We start from the raw sequence: 23,531 nt of genomic DNA, 5'->3' as shown, positions 1-23,531 counted from the left end.
CAAAGAACAATGTTATTCAAAAGTTACTAAAGTTCTCCAACAATTTTTACATGGTATAGTTCAAATAACACAAACGATGCAGTTCTACAAGTCACCAAAGACCTAAGCCATATGTAGAGGTACAACCCACACTTCAATTTACTGGGATACCTGCAAACCTTCTCCCTATCTCTTGGTGCACAAAACTGATCTAGAAGGTTGTACTTTTATTGTTCAAGGGTAGAACTTGCTCCAGTATGCCTGGATAAAAAAATAGATATCTCAATAAGAAGTATTTATTTATAGTGGTGTTATACATATTTATTTATAGGAGTCTTTATACCAAATGGGAGCCGGCACAAGAGCTAGTGAGAGTGGGATTCTTTTGGGTTAATGTTAGTGGATGAAAAGACAAACTTCCGTAGGGTAAGCAGATTTTCTTTCTCTTATGCCAGCAAGACCACTTACCCAGGCTGTGCTCTTTTGGTTTGGGCTGCAGTTGCCAAAGCTGTGTAAATTGCTGTAAGGCTGCAGTGCCACCAACACTGGTGGTCCCCAACCCTCTTCCAGTTTGGATGGCATTCTCACGATTTGTCCTGTACCAGTACTTTTCACTATTCGACCTTCGTGAAGCCACAAAACATTTACACAAGGTAAGCCTGGAAATTCATTAGTCTAGTACACATCAAAGATCATGAGCTCAGCAGAGACGAGGGCTTCATGATACACACCGATCTCTCCCTTCCTGTTTTATTCCTTTCATTCCTCATTTAACCAGCAGAGATAACTGTTTCTCTCTGTGAACTATATGCTCTATCTGCTCAGCTTCTTTTAAACTGTTTAACTATTTACCTGATTAGAATAAAACCATAGGAGATAGTTCTAATTTGTTTTTGCTTGAAATTTGATAACCTTTATCAGCAAAATTAAAGGGACATTTTTGACTAAAAGTGTGTTCATTTTTTTTCTCTGTACATCAATGATTTACCAAAAATACTATCTTTATCTGCTTCTTGGGTCCTTGAAGTAACAAAACAAACAAACAAACAAACAAACACACCCCAAAACCCCTCTACTAATTTTTTTTATTACAGTGCTTTTGATCACATGCCTAATTCTTCCTCATAAGTATAGAAACAGGATTCGCAAAAGCTCTGTTTAAATCAATACAAACCCAAAATGTTAATGGCACAAAGAAATCAGACCAGGTGCATATGTAACGTGGAAAAGGAAAAAGTCTGTCCAGTGAAAATTAGGAAATCTTAACTGAATATGTGTTAAAAATCCAATAATATTGCAAAAATTAATTCTCCTTTAACCAAGGGAGCCAGAGTAGAAAATGATAGGTGCAAAGTTAGGACATGGGCCATTCTTCATGTTATACTTGCACTATATTACTCCTTCCTGTATTAGTTCTATGCTCTAAGTATCTTCCAAAGAATATCCTGAAGGAGGGTGCGACAATGCCTGTAAGCTTTCTCAGCATCATCATCCTTTTAAACAGTGACATAGATACGTCTAATTCAGCTAGTTATCATTAAATACACTCAGGCTTCTAAAATCCTCTGAAACACATTTCCACCTAACGTCAGAATCCAGACCGCGGATTCATCTTTGGTCTACCTTCTTTTATTAAGCTCTTTTCATGCTTTCTTTTGACCTACAAAATAGCTGTATTATTGAGAGCAAGGAAAGATGCTCTCTACTCTCTGGTTGTAATACTTACTAACCCACCTAATTCCTTAGAAGAAGTAGACTCATCTCAGTGCCCCCCTGCAACACTAGGGCTACCCAGTGTTACAAAATGGAAATAGTTGTATCTATTAATTAAATTATAACAGCAAAACTGTAAAGACTCTACAGAGGAGTGATCCTTTCCTTTGACTTTTTCTTTTTTTAATAAAAGCTTACTTTTCTAGGAAAAGGTGATTGAAAAAAAATAGGACATCTTTTGAAATTTCTTTTGATTTTTTTACACAGTAAACTAATAACTCAGTAAACTAATAACTGTTTTTTAAAAATCTAATGTGAATTACTTGCTTTGCCTTCTTATACTCAAACACCAGAGTTTTAATTGTTTTTGTTGGTTTTGCAATCAGTCTGATCTCTATCTGGCTACTTGACGATGCTGTTTGTTTTCACATGGCAAACACTGAAAAATTCATTCTCATTAAAGGAAAGGTAGGACCATCAGAATGCTTTTCCAAAATTGTGGGTTTAGTTTGCACTTTGAGCAATCTTCCATGCTTCCTGTGGACTCCTTGAAAGAGCATTTCCAGGATATGTGTAGAGTGGTGGTTACTAAAATGAATCAACTTGTTCAATAAGTATTTACAAGAATCAAGCAAGGGCAAATTTCAGTCAGACTGGATGACATAAGCCAAGTCTCTTCAGTGAAGGTTAACAAGATTTCATACTGCACCCGCACTGCCTGCAATGACTACCCAAATCTCAAGGAAGCTACAATTTCATTATTTCTAAAACTTCCATTTTAACCAAACATATTTAAACATATTTCTGCACTTTTCAGACTGCCACAGCAAAGGAAAATTATATTTCCCACAGAAGCCAAGAACTATCCCCCTTCTCATACCTACTTCTCCTGAAAATTTACTTTCTTCATCAGGTTATGTGCATCCAATATGTTTTGTATTTGTCAGTTGTCAGAACCACAGTGAAAACAATTATCCTGCATTTCAGTAGTGAGGGAATAGCACAAAGCAGGTGGACAAGCAAGTTTTCATTGCTCAGTATTGCAATTAGAAAAACAAACAAACAAACAAAACAAAACAAAACACACACACACCAAAAACACATCAACCAGCACTTTCTTTCTTGTATCTCTCATGGTGATGTTTGCTGCACAGAAAGCAGACAAGAGTCTCCCCTGAAAGCAAAGGCCTGCCAGCTGTCAAGAATGGCCCAATGTGTAAAGATGACAGAAATATAATTCCCCTCACAATGGAAAAGACAGAAAATAGATGTCTAGATAAATGGATAGATATCTACAAAAATTTATTTTGAAAGTGCTAAAGTGAAGTTCTAAGAACAATAGCCTAGGAGTCCTACCCTGGAAGGAAAATAATAAAATAATGCATTGTAGAAAGTCTCCAGGGAATAAAATCTGCAAATACAACAGAATGGGCCTCAACCACTCATGTAGCTGTTTCTGGAATTACTCTACAATCTGTGGTGTGCAGGTACTATGAAACAGCAGCCATGCAAAAACTAGATTGACAGATGCCACAGAACAGCACTGGAGCTTAGGGAAAAGACAGGAAGATTGAAGGGCATCCTGTAAGGCAAGCTATATTACAAATTGGAATTAAGCACCTTTTTTCTTTCCTCCTGGAATAAAACATGCATGTGTTCTTTACATTTCAGGAGAAAATAAAAGGGTCACAGTCTTTGCTCCCACTGGGAAAAAAATTTTGGAAAGAATAAGGTTTCCATGCTGCTGGCTTTCTGCTGGGGCACATCATCCCTGGCCCTGCAGAACTGGAGTCCCAAGACTCTTCTCAGTTCTGAACTAGTATGATCTGCCAGCTCCTTCATTCTCTGTTGCTGGTTTATATTGTACTCCTCATGGGGAGTCAGCTGTTGCAGCCAATAAACCTTGGTAAGAGACTAGTGGTTTCTTAGCATAATGTTAAAAGATACTTTAACACCCTGTTTATAAACTCACCCTGCCTTCCAGGCATTTTGCTATTCAGTCAAAGCACATATTCTTTCTCTTTTATCTCTAACACCTGCTACTTTTTATTGTTTGTAATAGGATATAAAAACTTGGAAAACAAAATCAATTTATGGAATTCCATAGTTCCCATTTCCTATCTATTTTATTTTGCTACATTTTCAGCACATCAGCAGCTAGATCTGCTACTTTAATTTTATTTCTCTATTTCACAAGCTTGACATCAAACTGATGCTAGTTCTGAGAATCCCAAGCACTCACATTAACCTGCTCCTCCTTCAGTGAAAGATGTTTTCATTGCCTCTCCTGAGCAAAAAGTTACAAACTATATATAGTGCTTTCTGTGATGGTCTCCTCATTAGCATTCACCCAGCATCCTTGCCAAAATATCTCATGAAAATAGATAAAAAATAAAAATAAGGATGACATATTAAGCTTTTTCTGGTGAGTGACTGCTTCAGCTGTGGGAATTTGAGAAGAAATTGAACATTCTTAAATTTGACTTAAATAGTGGGGGGGGGAGGAATAATTCCAGGTGTATAGTACAATGAAATGAGTCTGGGTAGAGAACATGAGATACATCAGTGAGTCTAGCTTAAAAAAAAAAAAAAAAAAGTATAGATATGTATATCTCTATAAATATATACATATAATTATATATTAATATATGTTATGTGTACGTATGCATATATATAATGAAATTATTCTCTATAAACAAATCATCAGTAATAACTAACTTTGGATGGTAGGAATTCACAGGTTCAATCAAAAAAGAAACACTTGGTTTTGGTAGCATAGACTGGTTTGTTTGGAGTTTGTTAACCCACTAGACGTAGAAATTAGTGAAGGAAATGAACAAATAAAGTGTTCTCTGATAACTATTTTAATATAGATGCATGTTATTGCTATATCTCATTAAGCTGGTTACATAAAAATGCAAATTTAAGATGGGGGATGTATTCCCTGAATTGAATCAATATTTACAGAGGTTAGCTTAAGTCACTGCATTAAGTCTGCAGAAATGGACCTGAGGGTGAACAACAGGCTGAACGTGAGCCTGCAGAGTCCCCTTTCCCCATGACAGGTGGGTCATGTCATGGGTTGCGCTAGCCAGAGCACTGCCAGCTGCTTGAAAGTTTTTCCCCTTTGCTTGTCTAGTTACACCTAGACTATCACATCCTATTTCACCCCCCTCAGCATCAGCACAATCTAAAATAGACAATGACAAACTGAAGGGGGAGGGGATCACCAAGATGGTTAGAGGCCTAGGATGCCTGATACACAAGGAAAGGGAGCTGTGTTTGCTCAGCCTCCAGAGAAGAAAGCTTAAGGAGGAATCTAATCCCTGTCTTCCATTACTTAATGAGGGATTATAAAGACAATGGGATCAAGCTGTTTTCACAGGTAAAGAACAAAAAGTAAAGAGGAAAAGCTGCAAGCTGCAGCAAGGGAAATTCCACACAGTTCTAAAGAATAAATTCTTCACAATGAGGCTGGAATATTTGCACAAAGGAGCTCTGAGGTCCCCAACCTTGGAGGTATTCAAAACTCAATTGGACAAGACTCTGTGTCCAGGTGTGAACCTAGATGACCTCCAGAGGTCCTTCCCCACCTAAATCATTCTATCACTCTAATACATTTTTTTTTTTTAATTCAGTTGTCCCTTATTAAATGAAGACCTCATTTTTATAAATGAAAATGAAGTGTCAAGTGCTGACTATGACAGTGTACAAATATATCTTTCACAGAATAACTGAAGAAGTTCAGAATTCAGTCTGGAAAACTAGAGAGAGAGTTAAGGACACCTCAGTAGATTCTGGGGGAGAGGTGGCATGTACAAACCACAAGTTAACAATGCCTAAATGGTTAGCCAAAACTGGTTAAACAACCATTGCCCACATAAGAAAAGGAAAACAGCCTTCTGATTTCAAACAAATTAGATCCTGGAAAAGCAACTGGCAAAGATGTTAGATCTGAGTAGTAACTAAACATGGATTGGATATTTGTCACATCCCTGTCTTGTGCCATAAAAATGGCAAAATTGTTATGATTTTGCTCTAGTCTAAAATGTCTGATTTCTAGTAATTTTGAAACACACAATAAAAGTCACTTTGGTGAACATGCCTGCTATTTTAGCAGTTTTTGAAAAGCAAAACTAGATGGTATATAGCCTCTATGTTTCTTGTTGCAAATGAATTAGGGTATACAGGAAATACAAAAGAGGGCAGGTACAGGTGGCATTATAGTGGATCTGCTACAGCCTGTTCCAGTGCTCTGTCACCCTCAAAGTAAAGAATTTTTCCCTCATATTCAGATGGAACCTCCTGTGCTTCAGTCTGTGCCTGTTGCACCCCATCCTGTCAGGGGGCACCACTGAAAAGAGTCTGGTCCCATCCTCTTGACATCCACCCTTGAGATATTTATAAGGCCTTGAGATACTTATAAGTGCAAGGTCCCAGGTCAGGGAAATCCCAAGCACAAACACAGGCTGGACAGAGAATGAATTGAGAGCAGTCCTAAGAAGAAAGACTTGGGGGTGCTGGTTGATGAGGAGCTCAACATGACCTGGCAATGTGAACTGCAGCCCAGAAAGCCAACCATATCCTGGGCTGCATCAAAAGAAGCATGGCCAGCAGGTCAAGGGAGGTGATTCTCCTCCTCTACTCCAGTCTCAGGGTGAGACCCCACCTGGAGTACTGCATCCAGCTCTGGGGCCCCCTACATAAGAAGGACATGGTTCTGTTGAAGCCAGTCCAGAGGACAGCTACAAAGATGATTAGATGGCTGGAGCACCTCTACTATCAGGACAGGCTGAGAGAGTTTGGGTTGTTTAGCCTGGGGAATAGAAGGCTCCAGGGACACCTTACAGCAGCCTTCCACTACCAAAAAGAGACCAACAAGAAAGCTGGAAAGGGACATTTAACAAGAGCATGTGGTGATAAGACAAGGGTTAATGGGTTTAAACGGAAAGATGGTAGATTTAGATGAGATCTAAGGAAGCAATTCTTCACCACGAGGGTGTGAGGCACTGGCACAGGCTGCCCAGAGAAGCTGTGGATGCTTCATCCCTGGGAGTGTTCAAGGCCAGGCTGGATGGGGCTTTGAGCAACGTGGTCCAGTGAAAGGTGTCCCTGCCCATGGCAGGAGGGTTGGAACTAGATTACCCTTAAGGTCCCTTTCAACTCAAACCATTCTATGATTCTATGAATATATAACAAGTGCTTCAGAATATAAATGTTAAAAAGCACAAAAATTTGGTTTTAGACAAATCCCTTAGATAAACTTTTTAATCACAGGCAGGGTATTTAATAATTTTCTCTTTCTTACTTTGAAATAGTGGCAACTGAAGTGCAGAAAAGTTAGATCACTTGCCCGACTTGACATAAGCAGATATCAATATAGGTCTTAATATTTGCTAATTCCAACACATTGCTTTCCAAATTGTAGATATTTTTTTCTTTGTGTTTTTCCATAAACTTGCTCCTTCTGAGAGAAAAAAACTCAAAAAAACACTGAAGTCAAAATAGAAATCTCACTACCTACAGAAGTATAGATCATGATGCAGAATAAGGTACATAAGAAGTAACAATGATTTTCAGAGTTTGTGACATGGAAATTCATCAATATAGGAACTCAGCTATGACCAAGAATGACAGGAAGAACATTCATAGAGAGCTATAATAAAAACAGTCTGATAATACAGAGATACCAGATACCTTGGCAAAACGTATTTTCAGTGGTTTTAAAGTAGACTTATAAATATATATTAAAAAACTCCTGTATATCTAAGTATTTAGAAGCTTTATAGAGTTTTACTTTATTTTTCATTCCAAAATAATTAGAAGTTGATGATCCGTCTTAAAACATCTTGGCATTTCCTTTGCCATTCTCTTACCATTTTTTATTTTAATTCTCACATGCTGCTGGGAGCATCAGACTTATATTAATCCTAATAAGAAAGATTCTTGTTATTGATCTAAAAGGGCAGGTATATGTGGGGGAAAAAAAGGACAAAGGAGGTTAATGAACAGTTTATTGTATTTTAAAACTAGCCTGCAAACCTAATTTTTTCTCAAAAGATTTTGTGCAAGTGAAACCAAGACTGATAGGGCCTTTCTTGCAAAGAAAGTGATTTGGTTTTACATCTGCCTTAGCTTTTCACTGCTATCCATAAAGACTTTCTAAATTATTTGGCTGAAAAATCTGTATACTGTATATTCCAGATGATGTACACCAATCTTACTTATTTAATCCTGCTCCTTTTAGGGCTTTCCTAGGACTGTTTTCTGCACCATGTCAGCTATGTTGTTTTTAATGGGAGCCTGTGATCACTGTAATATATCTCTCTGCTGCAGGCATTTCTCAACTATTAAAGATTATGGAACATGATATCCAAACAGAGTGTTACTTCGGCTGAATTAAAAAAAGTGATTGTGCACATTCATAAAGTCTTACCTCTCCCTGGGGAAAAATTAAATGGTTTCAAGTGGAAATTACTTTTTTTCACAATTAAGGCTGACTCATTGGCTCCTGGGCCTCAAATGGGTAAGAAAGGAAATAATGTGCATTCTAACCTCCCCAAAATTTCAGCCCTAAAGTAAATAAATCCAAGTGACTGTAGGTCTATCACTTCCATTAAGTTACAAATTTAATATTTCAGCAGCTTATATTTTATATTCCTACCTGGTTCACTAAACTTCATAAGCCTTTATTTTGTAGATTCAAAAACATAGGTGAGAAGGGACTGCAGAAAGAGACTAAAATAATGGACTGACGAACAGTCTGCACTGAAAAGGCAGCGGCCCCCTACTTTTCAGATCCTGCAACTTGACCTCTGATAAAATGGGATTTATCTGTATCTCACTGTGTATTATGCAATCTGTGCACTACCTCAGTGTGGCTTTCTTCTCTTGGATTGAATACGTAGAGGTGGATAGCACAAATGAACGGAGTGCTCTGTCATTGAAAGCACAAAATAGGCAGCAAAATGAAGATAGAAGAGCTAGTGAACTTTATTTATTTATTTTTTTTTTTTCATTTTCAGTAAGCTTCCTGCAGCTTATTTTGAAAACAATCTACTTGCCAACCGGAAAAATGTTCTGTTCCCTGCACAGCAACAAGTTGTGCTGAGCTGAAACATCTCAGAAATAAATTCTGCCGTGTGAAGCTATTTCTATTTTATAGTAAAACAGAATGACACATGACAGCCTTTTTTCTCTATATTGCTTTATGGATATGCACAGTACACTAATCCTCCAAGATCCTCAGTCTTCCCACTTATTCTTAGCCTAATTCTTTTTCTGGTTCTTAAAATGCTTAACACCTAGCACTAGAGTTGACCATCTGCCTGCAGTTTCCTGCTTTGAAATTGTTTTTTTCTCTTGTGCACAGTTTTGACTGTCAGGGCCCCAAGTCCCTCAACACACCTTGATCACCCTGACCAGCCTCACATGGGACACCTCCCAGGCACTCATATCATTTACCATGGACATGAGCTCCCTTTAAGTTCAGACATGGGCATCTCAACCGTGCCTGAGCTACACCATAAGGTACTTGTCTTCTGTCCCCTGCTCTTCCTGCATCTCAGACTGAATTTCCCCGACTGATCTTGGATGTAACACTGGCCACCAGGCTGATGATAATAAGCTGTTACTCCCCTGATGTCTCTGCATCCTGCCTGGACACTGTGCTCCATTAGCAAAGGCACTACCCTGCCTGCACCATACTCTCCCTCGGCTGCTGCCATCTCTTCCCTCCTAGAGCCACCTCATGGTTGTTACTCCTGGCAGCTCTCATGAAGACTGATGCCTGAGCTTAAATGGAGCTCATGGACCAGCAGGCAGAAGGTGCCTGGGTGAGGGATGCAGGTGAGGGTTGTCAGGGCAAAGTCTGTTAGGGCACAGAGCCTGAGGCTATGTGCCTGACTTGTAGACTACTCTTAGGACTAAGAAGCCTCACTAAAAGCAGTGAGACTACTGCCAGCAGGCTGAAATTCTCTACACATGGTTCCTTAGCTTCACTGGAAAATCTGTAGGCTTCTCTAAAGTCCAGAAGATTGAGAAATCTTGTATGCATACAGAATGATATACCAAAAACCATGAAGTGTGTTGTGACCAAAACTACTGTCTAGAAGAACTCCAGTAGCAGCCAGAGAAAGACATAAATTGGAAAATGTCGCAATATTTTTCATTAGCAATCACTGATCATAGCTGTTATCAGCATGGCTAATAGAAAGCTCACTTCTGGCATATGTAGGAGGTCTAATTTACAAACAAGTCGTGGCTTAGTTCTCCTTTCTGGCAAGACACAGGGAACACACACTGCACTTAGGTGCTGAACTGCCAGTTTAAGCATCAAGTCCCTGTTACCTGTTTGTGATCTCATTTTTCTGTTCTACCACATGAAGCACCAACACACTCTTCAAGTCTGAAGAGGCTGTTTGCAAGGGACACTAAGGATGAACTTCTGGGACTAGATTAAAATTAATTAAAATGCTCATGCTAAAGCCAGTGGGATTTGGAATGAACATGTATCACTTTTTACTGAGTGATTATCTTCAGCAGTTCACTAGGAGTGCATGCCAAAACCACAGAAGAAACAACTCAAAATTCTGCACAACTTTTAACATTAACTGGGATTATGAATCTATAGCAATTCAGCATTTTTTTACATCATGAGTGAACATGCAACAAGAAAATCATTGAAATAAATCCTCGAAGGGACAGAAGGCTAAAAAAACAGGATCTTTGTGACATGGCTGTTCTCAGAAGCCATGGGTTTGATTTCCTGTGCTGCCACTCAAATAGCATATTAGAAACACTATCAAAGCAGTATCTATAGTATATAAAGACAGGAGCAATTAGACATTTTCTGGAAGGGACAGTGTGTCAAAAGTCTTAAGCTGGTTGAGTCTTAGGTTTGGAGCACACTAAGAAAAGCTGTTAATCCCATGGTTCTTAAGGGAAGACAACATATACTAGTGCTGCCAACTGCTGAGACCAAACTTATGAATTCCTTTCCTTTCTTAAACCGCTTTTAGAAGGTTTTCATGAAAAGCAACTGGAATAAAAAACGTGGAAAAAAGTAAAAATTATTCTTCACAGATTGAAAAATGAACAATAGTTGCTTAGTAATGAAAAAATCCTTTTTTCTTATTGTATATCTTCCTGATAAAAGAAGTACTTGTTTATTATAACTATGTGGCCTGTAACACATAGGAGCTACAGTCATATTAATGGCTTTCTTCTAAACCCCAAGGTTCCATATAATTTGACAAATCAAACACAGAGCAGCCTTATTTAATTTTACATGTTATCTTCATGTATTAGAAGTTGGAATATCGGTGATATTTAGAGTATTTAATGTGACAGGAAGGAAAGCAAAAAAAACATGTCAATAATGTATTTTACAAAATAAGAAGTATCTGGTAATTTCCTGAAGTCTAACCTCAGAGTGGCTTAAACCCTAAAACCCATACATTCCCCAAGAGATAAGATTTGTTCTAAAGTTTTCACCAACACAACAATGCTCTTGCTCTCTGACACTGGAAAGGTCAATAAGGTATCATCCCAGCCTGGCTGTGTCCCTTGAATATCTGTCTTCAACGTGAGTAATCATTACCCCTATTTTGCACCATGGGTCTTTTCTGATACTGCCCTTAAATAAACCAAATCCTGGCTCTTCAGATGGCAATCCAGTACAAAGGCCTGTGGTACCATGTTCAAATGTGCTTTTTGTGTAAAGATATTGCTAGGATTAGTGCACCAGCGAAAAAATGCCACATCAATAATGTCCCCTGAATGCCACACGTAAGTGGACCATCCCCTTATTGGCACCTCAATTACACACACTTGCAAAGCAGGTTGAGGGACCACTTTTTACACTTGGCAGGCTCCTCCACTGGGTTCTCATTTACCCTCATGCTTGGGCAGCAAACTCTTCAAATATTCCACATTACTAATAGGCACTTGCATGTATTTCCTTTGTTTTTTTTCTTCCTCTTCAGACTTGGCCTATTATCACAACTTTTCTTATTCAAAAGAAATACTAAGACTCTCCACCCACAAAGGAGGCCCTGGACAACTCATATCAGATATTATTTTTTATTCAAAAACAGAAAATTATCTGTACACTACCAGTGCCAGCTGACTAATGAAAGAAACGTGTTTTATGCTCCAAGCAGGTCTCTTGCCTAATCTGTGCCTGGGGGTGTCTGAAGAGACTATAAGAATAAACAACTCACTCATGTGTGTGTGTAGAGGCATAGCTCCAAAGTAGCAAAATAAACAACAAATTAAGTCCCAGTAAAACACAGCAGCCAAGCTCTAAAAGTAATTTTCCTCTTCTAGGAAAAAAAAAAAAAAAGAAAAAAAAGAAAAAATGAGATGTCATAAATGTTTAAATTTAATAAGTAAAGCAATTCTAAAAGATAAATTCTTGCTTCATCAGCCAATTAGTTCTCGATTATAGCTTACAATTAGCTTTTTAAATGCATCACATTGTGGTGGCCTCAGGATATACACCACAGTGATTAAGTGCTTAGTTCCTTGAATGCATGTGTATCAGCTTTCATTGAAAATTGCATTTCAGATTGTATAGCTGACTTAATGTTCAATGCTTGCATCCCTAGAGCAAGGAATACTCCTGTTAAGGAAAAGCAGGTTTTAATTTAATCCAAAATCTCACAGGAATTTGAATCAGTACATCTTTTCTGTCTGCTGCATGTGCTCTTCCTCTCCTGACCCCTACACAGCTTTCAGTGGTACAGTTCACATGGACAGTATATAACACTTGCATTCTATGCTGCTATAGAACTGTTAAACCAGCAGGTAACAGGTTTTCTTACTTGTATTTTTAACATTTAATTAGATCTTTTAAAAAACCTTCATATGTTTACAGAGCCCTAACAAGGTACAGTAACAGTTCTCTTTGTATCAACTTTATTTTAGTTGTGCCATACACTTTCTCAGGAAGCTTTATTGAATAAAAAAAAATCTTCCTAATTTAAAACTCATTTTGCTGAAATATTAAAGACCAAAGCCATCACAGAACTATTACTTCCACTGTTTTAGAATATGAAAAAAAAAAATTAATATTATAACAAAAGCCACAGTTAAAGAAAATTGCTAGCATAGAGTTCAGCCAATCACAGAATACTTCTGCTCAGAGAAATTAGTTTTCCCAGTCACAGAAGTGGAGGAAAGCAGTGTATCAGAACCTGTAGCTCACTCCTGTTACTAGATATTGAAACACAGACGTACATAATGGTTTCCATTTATTTTATATAGAAGAAGCACAACATAAAACAATTTCTCCCAACTAGGAAAAAATACACTTTTACCCAATAACCAGAAATAAAATGAACTAAAAACACATTACACATTTAACAAAGAATGATCAACATTTGACTGAAAAAGTTTTAATGGGTAATTCAGTTCCATTTCCTAGCTGTCTCCTGGCCAGGACATACACTGTCCAAACTTATTTGCAACAAGATTTTCACTTTATCAGCTAAGTGGTATTACTCTGCAAGAATTATGCCCTTAAGTAAAATAATTAATATAAACAACCCTATTGCAACAAACTAGATCATATATATATAAATATTTGTAAGAACAGCAATGTATTCTGCTACCCTCCTCTGGGATAGGAACTAAGTGCAAAAAATACAAGAAAGCACTCCTGTAAATCACCCAGCCCCAGGGGAGAACAAGGAGGCGGGGACAACATCCACAAGATGTTCCTCAGGAACAATATTTCTGGGTTTTGAATTCTCACAATCTGCTACTGTACAATACTGGCCATAGAGCTAGCAAAAGTGAATATTGGTGAAAATTTAAAAGTGGATCTGACCAGATTATTTTTAAGTTAGACTATGTAAGAAAATATCAAGGAAACTATGTCAGAGATCTTGTGTCCCTTCAAGTCAGAAAAAAACTCAGGAGCCCAGCATGCTAAAACCCTTATGCCTTTCCAAGACAAAAGAAAAATTAACTATGCCTGTGAGATGTGAACTTGGATATTTGCAAGTAAACTCTGTATCTTGTGAGCAAGCACCAGCATAGAGCAGCTTAGGCTGATTAAAAAATTAAAAAAAAAAAAAAAAAAATTAGTTTTCTTGTTTTCTCGTCCCATGCAATGAGATTTGTTCAAAATATTTTATTATTTCAGCCTTAGAATATCTGTATTTAACTATACATTGCAAGAACTTTTACTCAAATCCTCTCTGTGTACTCACAAGTACAGTTCCATAGGAAAAGTAACCAGTAAGTCAAATCATAGCACTATGAGCTGCTGCATCACCATAAATAAATAATTAAGTGATTCAGCAGTTCTACAATTTGGCCTTTTAAGAAGAGAACAAATAACCTCATTTATCAGGTAAACCAATTTTTTAATCAAGGTAATTATCTTGATTTTACCACTCAGTCTGTGCCAATACAAGAATTTCTAGCCAAATAAGAGAGATTTTGCAGCATTCAGTTTAACAGGTTAGAGTATTTTGCTGTGAGAAATCAAATTATTTCTCAGATTATAAATTCTTCACTCCAAGGTGTATATCTTCTAAATTTGCAAGCAATTGTAAAAAGAGTTCCTGATCTTAACCAGGTACTACTATGACAGTAGTGGAACGGCTCACAGGAGAGGGAGACTGAATTCTGTGATTTACCAACTTTCAGTAGTACATGGTCTTTATATCAATAGTCACTTATATCAGTAGAATCATAGAATAACAAAGCTGTTAAAGAACTTCTGGAGGTCTTCTACTCCAGTTTCCTACTGAAAACCAGGCTAGCTTCAAAATCGGATCAGGCTGCCCAGGGCCATGTCCAGGCAAGTTTTGAACATGTCCAAGGACAGAGATGCCACAGCGTTCTTGTATACCTACTCTAGTACTTTGCCACCCACATAATGAAGGATTTCTTCCTTCTATCTGGCTGAAATTTCCTTTCCCTTTTTCTGATTCCATCTTCTCTCTAATCACTCATTAGATGATGGAAGACAGTAATTAGATCCTCCCATTTTCCTTTGACCTTCCCTTCACAGATGAGCAAACCCACAGCGTCTCCTTGTGCATCGTGTGCTCCAACCATCGGCCAGATTGTCAGTATATCAGTGTCTTTCTTTGCTGGATGGAGACTGTAGTTGCTTTATTCTGAAAGCCTGTACGTGGACTACGCACTAGGGAATGATAAGCATTTACTAAGCATAAAAAAAAATATATATTAAAACTAATTCTGTGACTTTCAACAGTTTTCTGCCATGAAGCTGTAGCTGGACTGAAACAGAAACTTAAAAACTAAGGAAGAAAGAGTAAAGGTGGGACACAAACACCAGGTGCCGAGTTGGTCATCTGTATTACTAAGATGTGATCTGTGATTTGTACAAAAATCTTCACCATATATCAAATGGTAAGATTATCGAAGTACTGTGTAGATGATACCTAGTATTTATACGTTATATGGGAGAGTGAACATCACACAGGAGGAAATTCTGTCAGCTTCCTAGGCAAGAGGGTGAGCCAATTATGAGAAATAATGACATGTACTGAATTTTCACAAATTGAAGAACACTAGTATTATAAAAGATGATTAATTAGCAAAGAATGGCTTTGACACAATAAAAGAAAGCACCTTGAAATGGCTTACTCTTGAGTTTGTCCTTAGTCATTTCAGTTAAAAGATGTCTCAAAGAAATTCTCAGTATTTTTGTAATCAAAACTGTAATGTTGTTTTACATCAGAAAAACAAACAAACAAACAAACAAACAAACAAAACAAAACACATCACTGTTTTAAGTATTGAAAAATGTGAACTGAAAGAGAATTTTCCAGGAGTCTCTGTGTTTCCACAAAGGAAGCTACTCCAAATTAAGCAGCACTCCAGGTAAAACTGCCTGTACCAGTACCAAAGTGTTAGGGTTGCTTCTAGACTGATAATGAGTATTGCCACACCTTGGATGACTACTTTCTCCATGGACAAACATGGTCAGAGACAGAATGGTGAGCTAATACCATATGAGATGTTTCTGTTTTCTTCTTTTTTATTTTAGCTATTAAGTTTCTTAAAGTAGGAGCAAGTTTAGCTATTAAATCATGGTCTTTGACAAGAACTCATTTTAGCTAATTAACATCCATTTTCTACACATCAATTTGCTAAAATTAGTTTGGACAGTCGGCTAGAAGGTTTTTATTTTTCCTGTGGCCTTGTAGTTTTTCCAAGCAAATACACAGAGCCACCCTGATGCCATTATATTTTAATATCTCTGAGTTTTATATTGTTTGATTCTTCAGTGTATACAAGGACTGATATCTCATATTTTTTTAATACAGGGATCTGAATCTACTGCTTTCAACTGGAATATGTCTTCTAGTGAGAGAAATTCCAGAGTCTCTGAAAATCAGGCTACGATAATTATGATTATAAATATAAGCCTAAATATTTCTGGTTAGATATTCAAAATTTAAGCAGTGCACCTATGGAGTAGAAGAGGGCTCAGATTCTTAGGATCATGTATAAGCAAAACTTTCAGGAGCTTGAAAATTAATACGTCTTGGACTCCTGCCAAGTTTAGATGTGAGCTGAGCACGGAATATTATTTGAAGGAAAAAATTAAACAATATTGAATTCATTTTATCAGACAACTGCTAGATGTTCCTATATGATGTGTAAAACCTTTTTTGTGTTTTTTGTGAAAATCATCCTGATTTCTCCATGTCCAATTTTTTTCTGTTTTTCTTTTGAGGACTTCACTTAAAGGCAAGAAAAAGACTGGAAAGGAATTAGTATTCCAGCTAAATGGACCAAAGAAGTTATCAACGACTAACATACAAGGTTTTTCCAGTTTTCCCTATAAGCAGGCTGAATTTTTGCTGCATCAGTCTTGGCCTACCCAACTTGGAAATCTCTATAAAATATGTGAAACTTAGGAAACTATTAGATAGTTTAGAACACCAAATAATGCATTTTAAGTGTACACTGGCTGTTGCCCATAGGGACTAACCCTTCAATATGCAAATGTAGTAATAAAAATTTATTTAGAAATCCAAATGTTGTACAGATACAGGAGGTGCATATCTTTTAAGTCAAAGTGTGATTTGGTTTGATATTTTTTCTGTTCTTTACACAATAAGTGTGCATATACATTTACAAAAACAAATAATAGTTCTCACTTACATTGGGTATACTAACATTTATAAAACCAGAATACTATAATACAAAATTTTTAATCTACTGACTACTCACTCCATATAGAGGTTATGCTATAAGGAAAAGCTTTTTCTGAATTTTACATGTAAATAGTCAAATTATGCAACCAATAGTAGCAATACTTCCTAAACTCTTAATGAGGCTAGATGAGATCATGATAAGTTTTTGTGACATTACTGCCACCATATATGTAGCTTCAGTTTATCATGCTCTCTCCTGCTTTTGCTTCAAATCTGTGCGAGTGCACAACCCTTCTAAATGACAAGGTACATGGGGGAAATCTGTGACAGCAGCTATATACAAAATAATGTGCAATATGTAAAATTTATAGGAAAAAGCATTTAATTCCATTAAAAGTAATTTTTCCTGTGGTCATTTGCAACTTCATTCCTTTTAGGCATAATAAACAACTACGAAAGGATTAAAAGGTACATACAGTGAATATAGGGTTTTTTCTCTTTAAAGTTGAAGGTATGCCTGCATAACCTTTATAGGGTTTTATAAGGTAGTCATAAACACATAAAGATGTGATTTTTTTTTTTTTTAATTTATGGTACTGACAAACACAACCATCTGAGTTTTTCCACACTAATTAACATTAGACTATCTGCCACAGCTAACCACTGAGTTTCTATTTAAATACAAGTTTTAGATACATTTGGATACATGGAATCTTAGGAGGATACACATTTTCTGGTCAAAAGCTTGTCAATTTGTCAATGTAGCTGACACAATTTAAAATCAAAGAGAAAATATTTATCGGAGAAAAAAAATGGTCAACATAAAACCCCTTTTCTCCATGAAAACCTCTGCCAGATTTTGAGCCAAATTCCCATTGCAGGCAGTTCCATTCATCTCATGTGAACTAAATCGGGGTGTACTGGGACTAAACTAGTCAATATATATATGCACATAGAAGGGTAATAATTTGATATAGTGTGCCTCCTCTCACAAATGAGGTGAAGCCACTTGCAGAGGACATGTTTGTTAACTGGCCCTTGAGCCCCTACATAATACTTGATAGTTCAGTGGGACACTTACCTTCATGTTGTTTGTAGAAAGTCATGTCTCAAAGTATCTTTCATGGATTACCACACTCCAAAAATTATGAACAGTAACATTCTTCTGAGAGATAATGAGAAATGTTTTGTAGAAGAATAATCAAGCCCTCTGTACCAACATCAGTATTATGGCAGATGGATCCCATTTTTACTTACGTTGCTATACACTCAGTGTTCCCTGTGATTATAAAGATTAATCACATCTTGGGTTGCATTAGCAAGACTTTTAACTGCAGTAAATATTCGTCTCCTAGATTAGTATGTCTAATTTTGCTCCTCTTACCACTAGCACCTAGTTATAAGGAAGAAATTCTCCATGATGAGGCCAGAGAAGCACAGGAATGGTTCCACAGAGAACCTCTGCACTCCCCACCACTGGAGGCATTCAAACCTTGACTGGACAAGGCCCTGAGCAACCCAACTGAACTATAAAAGTTGGCCTTGCTTTTAGAAGAGGACTGGATGAAATTACTTCGAGTCCCTTCAGATACAAATTATTCCATTACTCTTGTATTGCAGCAGTGTCATACAGAAACGTTCTTGCAAATCATAAACTAGCTAGCTTTGAATAGAGGGCAATCCATCTGCATCACGGTCCACACTGTAGGATAACCTCAAGCATGTTTGCCATTTGTTCAAAGCATCAGACTGCATCAGAAACTAGCTATTTAAATGAAAAAAAAAAGTCTTCATTATGCCTATGGTATACTGCAGCTAGTGATGAGATGGCATATGGAGGGAAAGACAGAGTCTATCTGCACACCGGAAACTGTCACAAGCCTTAATACTATTTTTTTTCTGCCTTTTTTTTTATTATTTTTTTCTTTTCCTTGAACAGATGACCCTTACAAGATTTCCGGGCACAATAATGAGTTTGTTAGTTACATGTCTTATGCCACTAAGTGTGTTTTTCTCTTACACTCTCCCTATTGCCAGAACTTGATGTGTTTAAGAAAGCTGAGAGGACATAACAGTTGAGTTATTTGCAAGTAAGGTGCTACTCGCATGCTGAGAAAGAATGTTAGAAGGATAATGAACATGATGGCAGCAGCAGCCAGTGCAGCAGCTACACATGATGAAAGATAGTGAGTACTCATGAGAGGTGACACCTTGACACCAAGAATACTGTCCAAAAGCAAAAGCCATCATCAACTCCACAGCTATATATGAGCACGAAAAGTAGGAGGCCAAGACATGTGAAATGTTAACATTTTGTAAATTTACCTTCTGCATTTAGAATTATCTTCTTTTAACTTGTTGATTAAATGAGATCAAACCAGAAAAAAATGAGAATCAAGAATACACACTTTTTAGACTCATAGGAGACCATAGTAACATTTGGTCTTACTCTTTGTTTCAGGACCAGCCTCACATGACACATGAAGAAGCACCCCAGTCATTCACAGATCCATATATCCCCTCAAAAAGCGCTAACAAGCCATCACTATAAGATCTTCTATAGTCTGTACCAACCAATTTACTTTGTTAGCTTGAGAGTTCGAAAGAAAAATGCCAAGTAGTATCTGGTGCCTTCATATCAGTACAAGAAAGATACCACAAGTGCACTGCACAGAGCTTTCAACATGATCAGGAAATGGAAAAATACACTGTTGATCTTATCTTTATTGTTGTTGGTGCTTGAATCTATTTTGTGATAGAATTTTAAGGTGTGCTGGTTTTTAATGAAAATGAATATGTATTCTGTCCTATTTTTATATAAAGCAAGAATTTGAGACATACCATCAGCTGTCCAAGAGGCAGGATTTCAAAAATGCACACAGGAAAAAGAGAAACAACAAAAAGCTACCTGTTAGATAGCCGTCACTTTCAAGTGCTCCTTCAAGGAATCACTCATTTCTCAGCCTTAGGAGCAGCTCAGAGGACCACTTCAGTTGTAAGGCTGCAGCAATGGCTGGGATTCCCAGAGAAAAAAAGCAAAATCTGCCAAGGGCAGGGTGTCAGGGGATGGAAAGAAGGGAAACCAGTTCACAAAACCAGCTTCTTGGGCTCAGCACTGTCACTCTTACAGAAAGCGAAGTTTATCTTCTAGCTCTATAGGCTGCCCAGGGAAGTGGTGGAGTCACCATCCTGGAGGTGTTTAAAAGGTGTTTAGACGAGGCTCTTAGGGACATGGGTTAGTGTTAGAGTTAGGTCTGATGGTCTCTTGGTGGTGATGATCCTGATGGTCTCTTCCAACCAAAACAATTCTGTGATTCTATGATGCTATGAAAATGGTGCCACCTAAAGACCCAGAGGCCCTATGAGATACTACGGGCAAAGTCACCTCTCAGTTCCATGGTTACCTGTATTTCTAAATAATTATTTTCCATTATGTATTTCCCAATGCTTTTTCCTATACAAAAACTCATATGATCATTGAAGGAAAAAAAATCCTGCAGGATGCTTTAATGCTGCTACAAACTGCATCCACTCTAACTTGGATTTTCAGTCAAAAATCTAGATGTGATTGAGAGATACAGACTATAATCCCAAAACAAGGCTCACACAGCCATGATCGCAAAAATGACCCACTGAGAAGAGCGCCAGCTACAGGCATACCGTTTTATCTTAAAAAAAATCTGGCTGCTGGCAAAGAAACACAAAGCTGCAGCAACATCATGTTTTTATGAGTCTCAGATCAATATAGATCTATGCCTTGTGTGCTGAAACAGCTACATAACACAGTATGTGCTGTTCATATTTTTAATATGGTGTATTTTTAGTTGAATTAGAAATATTTGGATGGAATGCCCACCTCATCATGAAAGTCTCTCATGTTTCGTTGATGCATGGCAAGTATTTACTGTTAGCAGTCAGACAGTGGAAATGCAGACAAGCGGAGGTAAGTATTCAGTCTTAAAAATGAAAGGACCTTACAATACCCTAATCAATACACTATATTACACTTTAAGCAATGTGTTTGTTGTGTCTGCAGCGTTTAAACTTTTATTAGCCTCTCTGGGTGGGAAAGTGACTGAGAATTCAAACCACAGAAAAGGAAAGGATTAACTCGATGTTGCTTTGCCTGCTCTGTTTGTTTTTTTAATAAGAGGACAACAGTGTCAATAATAATCATGTTAAAGAAATCTACATTTGATTATATTTAATGCACACGTATGTACCTCTAGCTGACATAAAAATGGTAATTTGAAACCAAACCTGACTAACATATCGGAGACTGGCAACATTTATATTTACCCGACAATAGATACTATGCATGTTTAGAATGTCTTTAGAAGTACCCCATAGCCATACACAAAACCACAGAAAAATTAAAAGCCCGTGAGGCTCATTTTTGTAGCTATCAACCAGCGTTTTACGGAAAAAAGGCCCACCATGTTTTGTGACATATTTACTACATATTTAACTTAAAACTGAAACAGTTTGCTAATTTAAAAGAAAAATTTAACTACCTTTTTCTTCCCAGAGTTCATACATTGAGCACACTTTCAATTAATTTTCCCATTTAACTGCTTACTAACACTTAAAACAAAACAAGCTCTACACCCAGCCCTCAGAATAATTTTTAAAAGGATTCCATTCTGTTTTAAGAGGAAAACGTTATGCACTACATAATACGAAGGCGGTGGCAGCAGCTGTTCATTCCCTATTGCAGGTTTGCAAACACATTTAATTTAATTGATGAGCTTTTGTTTAAGCAGGCATTGATATGCATCCTGTGATGCATATGGGTTGCAAATATTCGCAGCAACATACAGCCCAAGCGATCTGCCTGTGAGGATGAACCAACTTCTATATGACCAAGAATGTGAAATATCTTCATTAATACCATTGTCATTAAAAATATACAAATCATTATATGGCTGGATTCATTCTGGTTCTCACTGAAATGTACAATACAATTCACACTGATTTTAATGAGATTATAAGGACCACTGTGGATAAACATTTGTCCTCTGTGCTTTAGAACACATAATTTAAAAAATTAATTTGAAATCTGCCATTTCAGCAAGCAACTTATACAAGCTTATACACTCGGGTATATATAAACTCAATTATAGATTTCAAATTGTCATCTGCGCTAGCACTATATATTGCAAACATAATCAAAGACTTCATGCGATCTTTCTTTATTGAAAACCTCTTTCTCACATGTTGCTCCGAGAAAAAAATCTAACTCCTTTGGTTTACTATTACTAAAAATGAATTTGATTTCTCAAGTATATAATCAGAAAACACTTGGCTTGATCTCATTCAGCCAAATACAAATCTATTTTTCCACAATGTAATGACATGGGATTTTACATGAAGTTGCCATAACAGAAAGTCTATATCTAGTCTGTACCACTGATATTTAGGGTCATCTTTATTGAATTAACAATAGGAATACAGCTTCAAGAATACAGACATTAAAACATTGTTTCTTCTTTTTCTTTGAGTATCGTTTGAAGATGTCTGGAACCACAATGTGTGTCAACATTTTTAATTGACAGATTTTTTGTCAATATTTGGCTTATGCAAAGATTTTCCCAAAATATATAAAAAAGTCCACTTGAAACTTACAGTGACCATATTTTAGTGGATGATGCCTTTTTTTTTTTTTTTTTTTTTTGCGATCCAGAAAAGCAATACTTCCCATTCTCACATTATGGAAACAGACAAAACAATATAATACAAAATAGGCACTGAAATGGTAAGATTTAATGCGGGTAAAATTCATTTAAATTGCAGAAAATGGCTAGCTGAGGAGGAAAGAATGGGATCTCCAGTTTACCACGGTGCCTTATTCTCTACGAAAACACTGAATTGATTACAGGGAAAACTATGAATACTGCATGAAACTGTGCAATGGTAGTTTTCATTCCCATAAGAATCTCAACTCATGAAAAGAAAATCCATGTAAAACTTGAGTAATTCAGGAGGACATATGGCACAGTAAAAATAAGGTCCTTTCCCACTGAAAACTCAGAAGAAAACAACTTCCAACTGAAGTATACCTCTTAAAATTATTCTAATTGGAGAACTTTATTTGGTTTGAGTATTGTTTGTTTGTTTTGTTTTTTGTGTTTTTTTTCCCCCTAAAATCCTTTATTGTTAATTGTAAATTAATGAGGAAGTTCTTTCCAAATTTCCGTACTTCTCTCCTTCCAGTTGCCTCACAAAGCATTATTTTTTGGCACAGTTTGTGCCACCTCTACAGATCAATCCAGCATCTACCTCTTTCTCCTAAGGCAGAAGTTGCTGTGAGCTCCCTGCACTGCAGTGCAATGCAGCCCAAGTACCAGCAGTACCAATTGTGTTTGTCTGGGTAGGTTTCCCTTGTGTTGTACTAACCTCTGCAATCCACCCCCCCACTCCCCCTTCCAGAAGAGATACATTCATCAGCCTCCTAACCCTTTACGGGAAGGAGAGCAGGATACTATCAATCACAGAGGATCCTCTGGATGATCTCAGCATCTTTCAATGAGACGATGTCCCTCCTCCCAGCCTATCTTTATGTGCTTCTTCCTCATTTCTTCCTTCTCTCCTTGGCCTTTCTGCACAGATGTGCTTATAGCGGCCCCAGCCAGCATGATGCAGCTCCCACCCTCACCCCTCACTCTCATTGCCCACCGTGCTTTACAGGGT

The 23,531-nt window shown here is 37.3% G+C and overlaps 1 protein-coding gene across 2 annotated transcripts in view; it reads right to left on the bottom strand.

Annotated features, from left to right (window-relative positions):
• The window catches only part of SV2C (synaptic vesicle glycoprotein 2C), a 120,027-nt gene that overhangs the window by 95,081 nt on the left and 1,415 nt on the right, over nucleotides 1-23,531 (bottom strand). The window lies entirely within an intron of this gene.

Source organism: Columba livia, chromosome Z (assembly GCF_036013475.1).
Source record: "Columba livia isolate bColLiv1 breed racing homer chromosome Z, bColLiv1.pat.W.v2, whole genome shotgun sequence".
Lineage (NCBI taxonomy): Eukaryota > Metazoa > Chordata > Aves > Columbiformes > Columbidae > Columba > Columba livia.
This window is presented reverse-complemented; position numbering and strand designations above follow the sequence as displayed.